This window comes from Aotus nancymaae, unplaced genomic scaffold (genome assembly GCF_030222135.1).
Source record: "Aotus nancymaae isolate 86718 unplaced genomic scaffold, 86718_ANA_hifiasm-v0.15.2.pri h1tg000079l, whole genome shotgun sequence".
Taxonomy (NCBI): domain Eukaryota; kingdom Metazoa; phylum Chordata; class Mammalia; order Primates; family Aotidae; genus Aotus; species Aotus nancymaae.
The window spans coordinates 22,020,863-22,032,826 of NW_026988494.1; the positions used below are offsets into that span (position 1 = coordinate 22,020,863).

At 39.8% G+C, this 11,964-nt stretch overlaps 1 pseudogene; it reads right to left on the reverse strand.

Annotated features, from left to right (window-relative positions):
• Positions 1-537: 537 nt before the first annotated feature.
• LOC105705300 (SIN3-HDAC complex-associated factor-like) lies at positions 538-8,547 on the reverse strand (annotated as a pseudogene).
• Between the last annotated feature and the right edge of the window lie 3,417 nt (positions 8,548-11,964).

Below are 11,964 nucleotides of genomic sequence, written 5' to 3' on the forward strand. Positions count from 1 at the left end.
AAGTTTGATAACACAACCTAAATTATCTACCAATAAGAGTATGTTTACATAAATTATGATACATCAATACAATGAAATCACATTCGGATGTAAACAAAAAAGTAAAAAATAAAAACCACCCCAAAATAAGAAAGCTTTTCTATGTACTTATACAGGAAAGTTTCCAACTAGGTTGAAACATAGGACGAGAAAGCAATGGTGTGTACAGCATGTCATCGTTTGTTTGGTTTGTATAAATAGTTGGCATGGGTTGCTTCTTTAGTTACATACATCTGTTTTCTCTCTGGCTTCTTGCTGAGGGTGGTACATGTTATCAATCAGGATGTACTTTACAGTGTAAATGAGATGCAGGCACAACGAGGAAGGCTGCTCTCTGGTGTATTGGACGTTTGTGTATTTCTTTCTTTGAAGGAGATCCTCCTTTCTTTTTTCCTCCATATCTGCTGCAGCAGGTGGTATAGACGAGAGCCCCTTTCAATGCTAGTCTGATGCTTCGTTAGTCTCTCCCTCCCACTGCTTTTAAAGTGCAGTTACCTCTTAGACATAGAGGATGCTCAGAGGGATGGAAGAGGCGCTGGGGATGGGAAGAGCTTAACTGGCACAGTTATTCCAGGAAGAGCTTCAGGACTAGATTCCAATGAAAGAGGCATAGAGGTATTGCAAGAAAAATACATGTCACTGATGGAAACACAGGGAAATATAGCACAAGGAACCTGTGAGCCAAATTTCAGAACTTCCTGAATCAATTGAAATCAAGAAAATAGTTAATTCTCTTTCATTACATGCCCTGATAATCACCCCCAATGGCTCACAATTTCTCTTCCTATTTTCCCCAAGCATGAAGCTTCTCCAGTACTCTCTAGGAAGGGGTTGCATTTGCTTCTGGTATTTTGTTTTGTGACTTTCCTGCTTTGCTTTCTCTGACCATGCAATATCATTTAAAAATTTTCCAGCACCGTCATTGTTTTGGTCTTTCAAAAATGTATTTTCTGACCTTTCAGCAGGGATTTGGGAGGGAGGAGGGTTATGACTGAGAGAACTCTTTCCAGCATAGCAGTGCATCTTGAGGGTTTGAAGTGTGGGAGCCATAGGAACACAAGTTTGAGTTATTACTTTCCCTGGCCCCCTATCTGCCAGGTTGTCCAAACCTTTGTAAATAGCTCCTTGACTAAACTCTGACTATACCCATTTTGAGAGGGCTTCCTGCAGGGCCCCTGACTGATACAGACACCATTTATAAGACAAAGAATAATTGACAGCTGTCAACATTTGTAAGATTTTTGGTTCATGTGGTTTTCTTAAAGCCCAGCTTATATACAGTATTACCCAGACTGTAGAGAGTATGGAGAAAGTATTTCACTTTTGTCTGGCTACTATGAGCTAGAGTTTAGGCAGTGTATTAATCAGAGTTCTCCAGAGAAACAGAACCAACAGGATCTTCATAGACATGTAGATATTGGCCTGGTACAGTGGCTCACACCTGTAATACCAGCACTTGGGGAGGCCAAGGTGGGTGGACCACTTGAGGTCAGGAGTTCAAGACCAGCCTGGTCAACATGACGAAACCCCATCTCTACTAAAAATACAAAAATTAGCTGGGCATGGTGGCATGCACTTGTAGTCTCAGCTACTCGGGAGGCTAAGGCAGGAGAATTGCTTGAACCCAGGAGGCGGAGGTTGCAGTGAGCCAAGATTGTGCCACTACACTCCAGCCTGGGTGACAGAGTGAGACTCTGCCTCAAAAAAAAGAAAAAAATCTATTTTTCTATCTATCTATCTATCTATCTATCTATCTATCTATCTATCTGTCTGTCTGTCTGTCTGTCTGTCTGTCTGTCGTCTGTCTGTCTGTCTGTCTGTCTGTCTATCTATCTATCTATTAAAATTTATTATGAAGGATTGGCTCAAGCAATTGTGGAGGTTGAGAAGTCTCTTGATATGCCATCTGTCTACAAGCTGGCAACCCAGGAAAACCAGTGGCATTGTTCCAATTCAAGCTCAAAGGCTTCAGAACCAGGGGAGCCAATGGGGCCAATTCCATTCTGAGTTGTAAGGCCCAAGTAACCAGCAGTGCTGATGTTGGAAGTAGGAGAAGATGGATGTCCCAGCTCAAAAAGACAGCAAATTCGCTCTGCCTCTGCCTTTTTGTTCAGTCCTCGACACTTTGGTGAGGGTGGATCTTCTTAACTCATTCTATTGATTCAAATGCTAACCTGTTCCATAAATACCCTCAGGGACACACCCAGGAATAATGTTTTACCAGTTATCTGGACACGCCATGGCCCAGTTGAGTTCATACATGAAATTCACCGTCACAGGGAGATTCAAAGTCATTCATTCACACGTTCGCTTGGCAAAGCCCTTACTCGGCTCCTGTCACACTGTAAGCTCTCGTTAGACCACAAGGAGTATATAAAAGGAGAAGCGTATGGGATCTCTACCCCCCATGTGTTTCAAGCTGTGATGAAAGCAAGACCCTCACGAAAGAAAGAAACACAAGGTAATACAGGAGATGTGATTATAAAACTGATTTATTAAAAGAAATTCCAGCACATAAAAGCTCGCAGAATCATCAAGTATGGTTTTCATGTTGGCGGATGAAGTCCCAGAGGTTAAATGACGAGTCTGGAGTTGGAATCAGAGCTGATACTTGAGTCCAAGTCTTCTGTCGTGTTCTTCTAGGGTGCTGCTATCTCCCTACCCTACACTGACCACCTCCCCTTTAACAAATATTCTGTTTACATTGGTGGCGTCATATTCTGTGAAGTTAATCTAAGGCAGGATTATGGGTAACTGAAACTTTTAACAAGTACATGAGAACTTGTACATATGTGAATTATGGCAGCTTATATGTAATTTAAAAATATTGCAGCCACAGTTACTTTATAATCACAGGTGTGGTGTCCAATGTAATTAGGGTGGACCAAGAACCAGAGAGAGAGGTTTGGACTTCTGACACCCAGGGGAATCCCTCACCACAACTCTTGCATGGGGCAGCCCTTTTTCTGGCTCCTAAGGGCCATGTTCAGGCACTACTAGTGGTTATGTATCTTGACGTGACCTCTCAGAAGTGCAACCACTTCTGAGATGAATGAATCATCAAGAAGATCCTGTTCCCCAAGGGAGCTTCGGAAATACACATGTCTTTTAGAGTAACAGAGCAGAAGCAAGGAGGACCAATGCCCTCCTGAAGGTCCCAGTCCTTAGAATCCGCAGCCCTTCTCTGATCTTCAGAGAGCTCCTGTTATTTCTTGATAGAATTTCCAGTCACTCTTGGCCTTTCAGACATTAACAACCCCAAACACTGACATACAGGAAGAAAGTGGTGTTTGGAGATCCTACATGGCTCCAGCTGTGACTGGTATCAGGTGAGCTGATGATGCAGCTCTTAGAGGACACCGCCTGTGCCTGTGTCCTGCATACATGTGGGGAAAGTTCTACTATCCACTAACACCTTGACAGGACACCTCAGGGCTTCACTTGTGGAATCTGATAGCAGATAATTATGTAGATAAAAATACAGTTGTATTTCTGCTCCCTGACTGAGGAGAGAGAGACACAGATATAAAAATATTTATATGTGACTGTTTCTATTTTCCTTGATATGGAGTGCAGTATTTAAAAATGTGATCATAATTTTGTAATCAAAGATATAATAAATAAGATAAAAGGAGCAAAAAGCACAACTAAATATGGTTTATCACAGAAGTGTTGGAACTGATTAACATTAAAAGATTCGCCCATGAAATTGACCATAGTAGCATATTGAACAAGACAAAAGAACATATAATTATTTTTATAGAGTCTGATAAAACCTTTGGTAAAACTTGACATCATACATGATGAAAGCAAACACAAAATCAAAATAGTTTTTTTTTTTTTTTTGCCAATTATGAGTGAAAGGTAATTTGATAAAATATTTTAAACAAAATGTCAAAGCAAACATCATAATGAATGGCCAAACAGTAAAATTATTTCTGTATAATTGGAAACAAGTCAAGGATATTCCCAGCTGCTACTTTTATTAATCATTTTACTGAAGGTCCTACCAACTTAATGAGATAAAGAGTATAAATAAAGGGAATATAGGCTGGAAAGGAAAAAATAAAATTGTCAATGCAGACTATATCCAAAACATTCAAGCGACTCCTACAAACTATGTGAAAGAATAATAATTACTGAATATTTTATCAATTGTCCCCAAATACACAGCATTCTGTGCACCAGCAACACAGAAGTAGAAAAATGTAACTTGAAAAAATATACCATTTAGAAGCATAACAAAAAAACCATAAGGTACCTGGGAATAAGTTTAACAAAAGATGTTTTAAAATCTTATGGAGAAGAGGATAAAATGTTATGTAAGGAAATAAGTAAAATGCAAGTAAATTAAGTGAAAATGACAATTCTCCCCTAAACAAATCCCAAAATGCAATGTAATTTCTTTTCTAAGTTATTTTATGTTTTTATTTCCATAGGTTATTGGAGAACAGGTGGTATTTGGTTACATAAGTTTTTATTGGTGATTTATGAGATTATGGTACACCCATCACCTGAGCAGTATATCCTGAACCCAATTTGTAGTCTTTTATCCCTCATCCACTTCCCACCCTTTCTCCACCGAGTCCCCAAAGTCCATTGTGTCATTCTTATGCCTTTGCATCCTTGTAGCTTAGCTCCCACTTATTAGTGAGAACATACAATGTTTGATTTGCCTTTCTTGAGTTACCTCACTTAGAATAATAGTCTCCAGTCCCATCCAGGTTGCTGTGAATGCCATTAACACATTCCTTTTTATGGCTGAGTAGAATTCCATCATATATATACCATAGTTTCTTTATCCACTCGTTGATTGATGGGCATTTGGGTTTGTTCCACATTTTTACAATTGCGAATTGTGCTGCTGTAAACATGGGTGTGCAGCAAAACATTTTTGTGTAATGACTTCTTGTCCTCTGGGTAGATACCCTGGAGTGCAATTGCTGGATCAAATGGCAGTTTTACCTTTAATTCTTTAAGGAATCTCCACACTATTTTCCATAGTGGTTGTACTAGTTTACATTCGCACCAGCAGTGTAGAAGTGTTCCCTATTCACCATATCCATGCCAGCACCTAATTTTTTTTTTATTATGGCATTCTTGCAGGAGTAAGGTGGTATAGCATTGTGGTTTTGATTTGCGCCCAAATGCAATGTAATTGCAATCAAAGATTCCGTTGAGGGTTGTATGGTATATTCCTGAAAGATAAGGTAAAGTCCTAGCTCCCAGGATCTGTGAATGTGACTTTATTTGGACATAGAGTCTTCACAGATGTAATCAAGTTAAGATGAGGTCATATTGGATTCCACCCTAATATTCATAGGAAGGCCACATGAAGACACAGAGATACACAGGGAAGAAGACTGGGTGATGCTGGATGTGTGATGATGGACGCAGAGATTGGAATGATAGAGCTACAAGCCCAAGAATACCATCCATTGCTAGAAGCCACCAGAAGCGCAGGGAGAAGCATGGAACAGAGTCCCTGCTCCAGGCACCCAGAAGGAACCAAACCTGCCGATATACCTTTTTGGACTTCTGGCTTTTAGAAATGTGAAAGAACACGTTTCTGTATTTTTTTTAAATTTTCTAATAAGACTGGCTTTAGTCAATGCCCTAGTAAAAGTTTTGATGATAAGTAGCCAACAGAATAAAAAGTACAAAATAGGACTGTAGATTTCTAATATATCAATACAAAGTGCATGATCATGACTTCATCTCAAAAAACAAAAAACAAAAACAAACAAACAAAAACTAACTATAAAACTGTAGGGTGCCCATCAAGGGTGGCTTACTCCTTGTTGTTATACTATCTGATTTTTAAAATGCAGTCTAAAAAACAAGCATGGAGTCTCTCCCTTTGCTACCTCCTTCATATTGATATTTGATGAAGATCTTAATGTATGTGAAACTTTTAAAGCAGAATCAGACTGCCTCTTGGGGAAATGGCAAGTCTTTAAGACAGGCGAGACCCTGCAGGAATAGTACGAAAGCGTGACCACATGGTAGAGAACACACTCTATTAAAAATGTTAAGCTATCTGAAAAATAAAACGTGCAAGTCTTCAGGATGGCACAAAACAAAGGTTAATGCTTCTTGGGGCACAGTTCCTGGAGGGCTTGCTGAGTGTGTAAATAATTGACTTTTGTTTGTGTTACATGATGATGACTTCGTTGAAAATCTGCACAATTCAGTTTCAGCTCTGGATTACTTCAGTTGACCTTTGCGAAGGTTTTTATCTGTGTAGAGTGGTTGTTTGACTTGTTTTAGCCTATTAGGTTTTAATTTTCTTTCACTCTGTATTAAAAGCAAACAGGTTTGTGTTCGTGTTAAGTGGGTTGGTTTTGGCTTGGCTTTGTTTAGTCAGGCTTTCTGAACATTGAGATATCCTGAACTTAGAGCTCTTCAATCCTAAAATGCTCATGAAAAGCCTCTCACTTGAACCCATGAAGGAAGTAGCACAAGATGCAACATAGACAGTCAAGTTACCTCTCTGTTTACTGAGAAATTACTGTCTCCTCCAAGGTATTTGCAACAGAAACTCAGTCTGTCCTGCTTTATAATCAGTAGTAAAGGTTTGAATCGTCAGAACCTTGGCAAGATCTTAATATTTTAAAGTTACTAACAACTACCTCTAGGGGCAAGTCCATGTGACTGAGTTATGACAAATTTACTATCATGAGGGAAAACAATTGTAGCCAGGCATCTTAAAAAATGCTCCAAACTGGATCACAAGGTCAAGAGATCAAGGTCATCCTGGCCAACATGGCGAAACACTGTCTCTACTAAAAAAAAAAAAAAAAAAATACAAAACTTATCTGGGTGTGGTGGTGCACACCTGTAGTCTCAGCTACTCGTGAGGCTGAGGCAGGAGAATCGCTTGAACCTGGGAGGTGGAGGTTGGAGTGAGCTGAGATTGTGCCACTGTACTCCAGCCTGGTGACAGAGCAAGACTCTGAAAAAAAAAAAAAAGCCCCAACCACTGCTTGTCAATACAGAAAGACTAAAAACTACATTTCCTCTGAAACTCCCCTAGTTTCATTCATTAGAAGGGGATTAAAAAAAAAAAGACTTCAGGAGTACTTTACAACAGCATACAGCTTTCCTATGAAATACTCAGCATCTTAAACATTATGTGCTGCTTTTTTTTTTTTTTAAGCTAGACACTGGCTTCAAAGTTTGTGGGACTAGGGGAAAATCAACCCATTCAAAACTATTCTAGAAGTTGTCTTTTGGCAGAATAGCAGGCATATTAAAAAATAGGAGGGTCAATTTGTTGCCTTGTGGTCTTTTCAAAATTTAGATTTTTTTTGGTTCCCCTTCTGCATGAAAACCTCAGTTTCCACTCCTGAGTGGTGATAGGCAGAGGTTCTGGCCCCTGCTCCTTTGGCTTCTTGGCAACTGCTTGCTTGCTTGCTCTCTTCCTTCCTTCCTTCCTTCCTTCCTTCCTTCCTTCCTTCCTTCCTTCTTTCTCTCTCTGTCTCTTTCTCTCTTTCTCTCTCTCTTTCTTTCTCTCTCTTTCTCTCTTTCTTTCTCTCTCTTTCTTTCTTTCTCTCTTTCTCTCTTTCTTTCTTTCCTTTTCTTTTCTTTTCTTTCATCTTACTCTATCACCCAGGCTGCAGTGCAGTGGCTGGATCTCAGCTCACTGCAGCCTCCGCCTCCTGGGTTCAAGTGATTCTCCTGCCTCAGCCTCCCAAGTAGCTGGGATTACAGGCATCCACCACCACATCCAGCTAATTTTTGTGTTTTTGGTAGAGACGGGTTTCACCATATTGGTCAGGCTGGTCTCGAACTCCTGACCTAAGGTGATCTGCCTGCTTTGGCCTCCCAAAGTGGTGGGATGACAGGCATGAGCGACCGCACCTGGCCCAGCTGCTTTCTCATGACTGCAGCAAGGCTCGAAGAGATGTGTGTCGATGAGGACTTCCCCAAATCAGACTTTATAGATGACCCCACAACATATCTTCTGTCTTTTCCAGTATGTGAACTCTATCTAAAAAGGAAAAAAAAAACAAACTAGAGTTCTGTTAGAAGCAGAAGCCATCTCTGTATCTGAGCCATCATGTGACTGGTTCCTGTAACAAGGAGATTGAGCTGGGGAGGTATTTGAGGTGGTACTGTGAACATCAGAATTCTGACGTTCAGATTCCTTCTGCGTTTTACTGATCTGGATGCTTTTTATCCTATTCCCAGATAGAGTTTTCACTTTCTTTGCTTTCAGTGTACTCTTTAGACTGGGTCCAGCCCTTGTATCTACCACATGATTCCAGTTTTTTTTTTTTTTTTTTTTTTTATTCTGCTGGCAACTTCTTCCATCTTTTTACAAGCAGGATATTGGCATTGCAGATGTCTCCTGATCAAATCTCATACAACCCAAAGCAGGTCTGGAAGTCCTTTTCACAGTGTTTACTGTCAGTGAATCGAGAACTGAGAACTGGAGGACTTAGCTCTGCAAATACCGCAGCCCTCTGTACTTTGGTATATCTTTGGCTTATGAAAACCAAACATCTTTTCTTCTGGGCAATAGCCTTCCAAAAGCAGCCTTTCCACATGCAATAACGTCCTTGAGGTGCAGAGTGCATGCCGGGCCAGCCCTGCCTCAAGCGCCTCCTCCTCCTCAACTGGTTTGTCTAGCCAAATTTCTGTAGTTTTTAAGCCACCCAGTTTGTGATGCTTTATTGCAGCCATCCTAGGAAACTAGTACAGGCTCCAAACTTGACAAGCTAATTATAAAATCCTATTGAAGAATAAAAGACCAAAAATAAGAGGCAGGAAGTGGAGGGGAACTTGCTCTATCAAATTTCAAGTCTTGCTGCAAAGCTATGGTTATTGGAACAGTTTTGATATTGACACATGGTTTCTAGGACAAATGACCTAGACACAGACTTAAGAGTAGATGGATACTTGAAATATGACACATGAGGCATCAAAATTAATGGAAAAGGATTAATTAGTCAATAAGAATGTTGAAACATTGGTTGTTAAGTGCATCTATAAACTCAAATCATTATATCCCACACAAAAGGAAACTCTAAATGGATTAAATATTTAAATTTGAAAAGCAAACTCTGTACCATGTAGGAGAAAATAGAGAACATCTTTTAACTTCGGATAGGTAAAAACAAAAAAGATTCAGCTATAAGCAAAAAACAAAATGCTTTTAGTAAATTTTGTGCATGAAAAAAACAAAAAATATTTGACTATAATGACAAAATTAATAAATTCAGCTACATTAACATTTACATTTATTTAACAAAAGACCCCATTGGTGAAGTGCAAAGAAAGAAAATCCACAGATTAGGAGAAGAAATTTGTAATCCATATCACTAGGATCCAAAAAGAACTACTAAAAATAGATAAGGCCAAGCCAAAAATCTAATAGAAAAATAGACAAATGACGTGAAGAGGCATGATATGAAGAGGAATCCCTAATGGCTAATACATTTATAAAATTATTCTCAACCTCACAGCAATCTGGAATGAGAAAATCAGAATAACAGTGAGATCTATTTTATTCCTTTAAGATTGGGAAAATGAAAGTCTAATAACACAAAGTGTTAGGAAAGACGTATGGAAAAATGAACTTTCATCCTTTGCTGGTGGGTGGGTAAACTGAAAGAACCACTTTGGAAAAGAAAGTCTGTGAGCATCAGAATTTCTTAATAAAGCAACACCTAATAAGGCTGAATAATGAGCGTACCCTCTGACTCAGCACTTCCTAATAAACTTGAATAATCAGTGCACCCTCTAACTCAGCACTTCCATTTCTTTGACGTCTAAAGAAACTCAAATGTGCACCTACGCAAGGATGATCATCCCTTTTGTAGAGAATGAATACGCAACATAATGGGATTCTACAGGGTAGTTAAAAATTACTGAAGTGGATTTCATTATTTACAGACCTATTTTAAAAACATAATATTGGATGAGGAAAAAAGAAATTGCAAAGGTAGATGAACACTATGATTTCACTGGAAACTCACCTGGGGCTGGGGGGTCTAGGATGGTTCATTCCCATATCTAGTGGTTGCTGCTGGCTGTTGCTGATCTGGAGGGTCTCACTGGGATGACTCATCTCTGCTCCACTTGGTCTCTCATCCTCTAACCAGGATGGAGTCTCAGGGAAGCTTTCCAAGGTGGTGAGAGTAGAGGCTATTGAGGCTTAGGCTTGAAAGTCACCTAGTGTCACCTCTGCCAGATTCTCTTGATCAAAGCAAGTCACAAGACTCTTCCAGATTCAAGAGATGGAGAAACAGCAGTTATCTCCTCATGGCATGAGCAGTAAAACAACATTGCAAAGAGGCCTGCATAGAGGGATGAGAAGAAAAATTGTAGTCATTTTTTGCCATCTCCCTCACTGTAAAAAGTAGAACTCCCAATCTTCCCCCTAAGAATGTGTCCTCCCTGTTTGTCCCCATCTAAGTTGATGGAAATTTGAGCTTTCTGGTTGCTCAAGTGAAAAACTCTGGATTTATTCTTTTCTCTTTCTCTCAAATGCATACCCTTCCCATTATGAGATAATGTTGACACTATATCAGAAATCTATCCAGTGTCCTACCACCTCTTATTACCCCCACTGCTATGGGTCTGATGGGAGCCACCAGAAGCTCACTTGGATGATTGAAACAGCTCCCTAATTGCTTTTCTTACTTCCGCCCTTGCAAAATCCCTTTGAGAAAAACATTCAGTTGGGCATGGTGGCTCATGCCTGTAATCCCAGCTACTTAGGAGGTGAAGGTGGGAAGATTACTTGAGCCAAGGAATTCAAGACCAACCTGGGCAACATAGCAAGACCCCATCTCAAAAAAACAAAACAAAACAAAAATTCAGTTATGTTATTTGCAGTAGGTTGAAACATGTCCCTCTCTCCCAGTTATCCACATCCTCATCCCTGGAAACTGTGAATATGTTGCTTATATGGTAAAGGGATATTGCAGATGGGGAGTGTATCTAAAGACCCACAAGGGCTCTTATAGTAGGCAAGCAGTAGACAGATGCAGAGAGAGAAGACAGCTTCCTGATGAAAGCAGAGAGAGGCTTGAAGATACCACTTAGCTGGCTTTAAAGTTGGAGGAAGGAACATTTAGCCAAGGCATGAGGACTGACTCGAGAAGGTGGAAAAGGTGAGAAAACAGATTCTCCCCTCCAGCCTCCAGAGAGACTGATTTTGAACGTCTGACCTCCAGAATTATAAGATAATAAATGCAAATATTTGAGAACCACTGTTTGTGGTAATTTGTTGCAGCAGCAATGGGAAATTTATGTATCATTCTTTTGCTCAAAATCTCTCATAATCTGTAGCCCCCCTTCTCCCCCTCCTCTTTCTTCTCCCCCTCCATCCAGCACCTCCCTGAGCACATGTTCTAGTCTTTCCCCTCTTTGCCCACTTTACCTCAACCACACAAGCCTCCTAGCTGTTCTTTATACTGCAAGACTTCTTCCTGCCCTAGAGCCTTTGCTTGGCTCTAACTTTTTACCCTGGTTACTCATCTCCCAGATACTTTCTTGGTAAAACCGCCCATCTCACCCTACCATTCTCATTTACCTGGCTCAACATTTTCTTTTCTTTTGTTACAGCACTTATTATATTCTAACATGTTATATGGCTTGCTTACAATTATGTTTATTGTTTGTCATTTGTACCACTACCACTGCCCTTTAGCTGGCAGGTAAGCAGGGAAAAACTTCATTGGTTTCATTCACTGGTGTTTCTTAAGCCCCAGAACAATGCCAGAGACATTAGTAGTGACTCAATATATATTTGTTGAATGAATGCTTATTTTTAAAAAATTGCTGGAACTGAACATAAAATAGATGCACAATAATATGTAGATATAAATATCAATACAATAAATACTGTATCCATTAACAGGTTAATTAAAAAATAACATAACTATCACCTTGGAAGACCTCTGCGTACCTCCC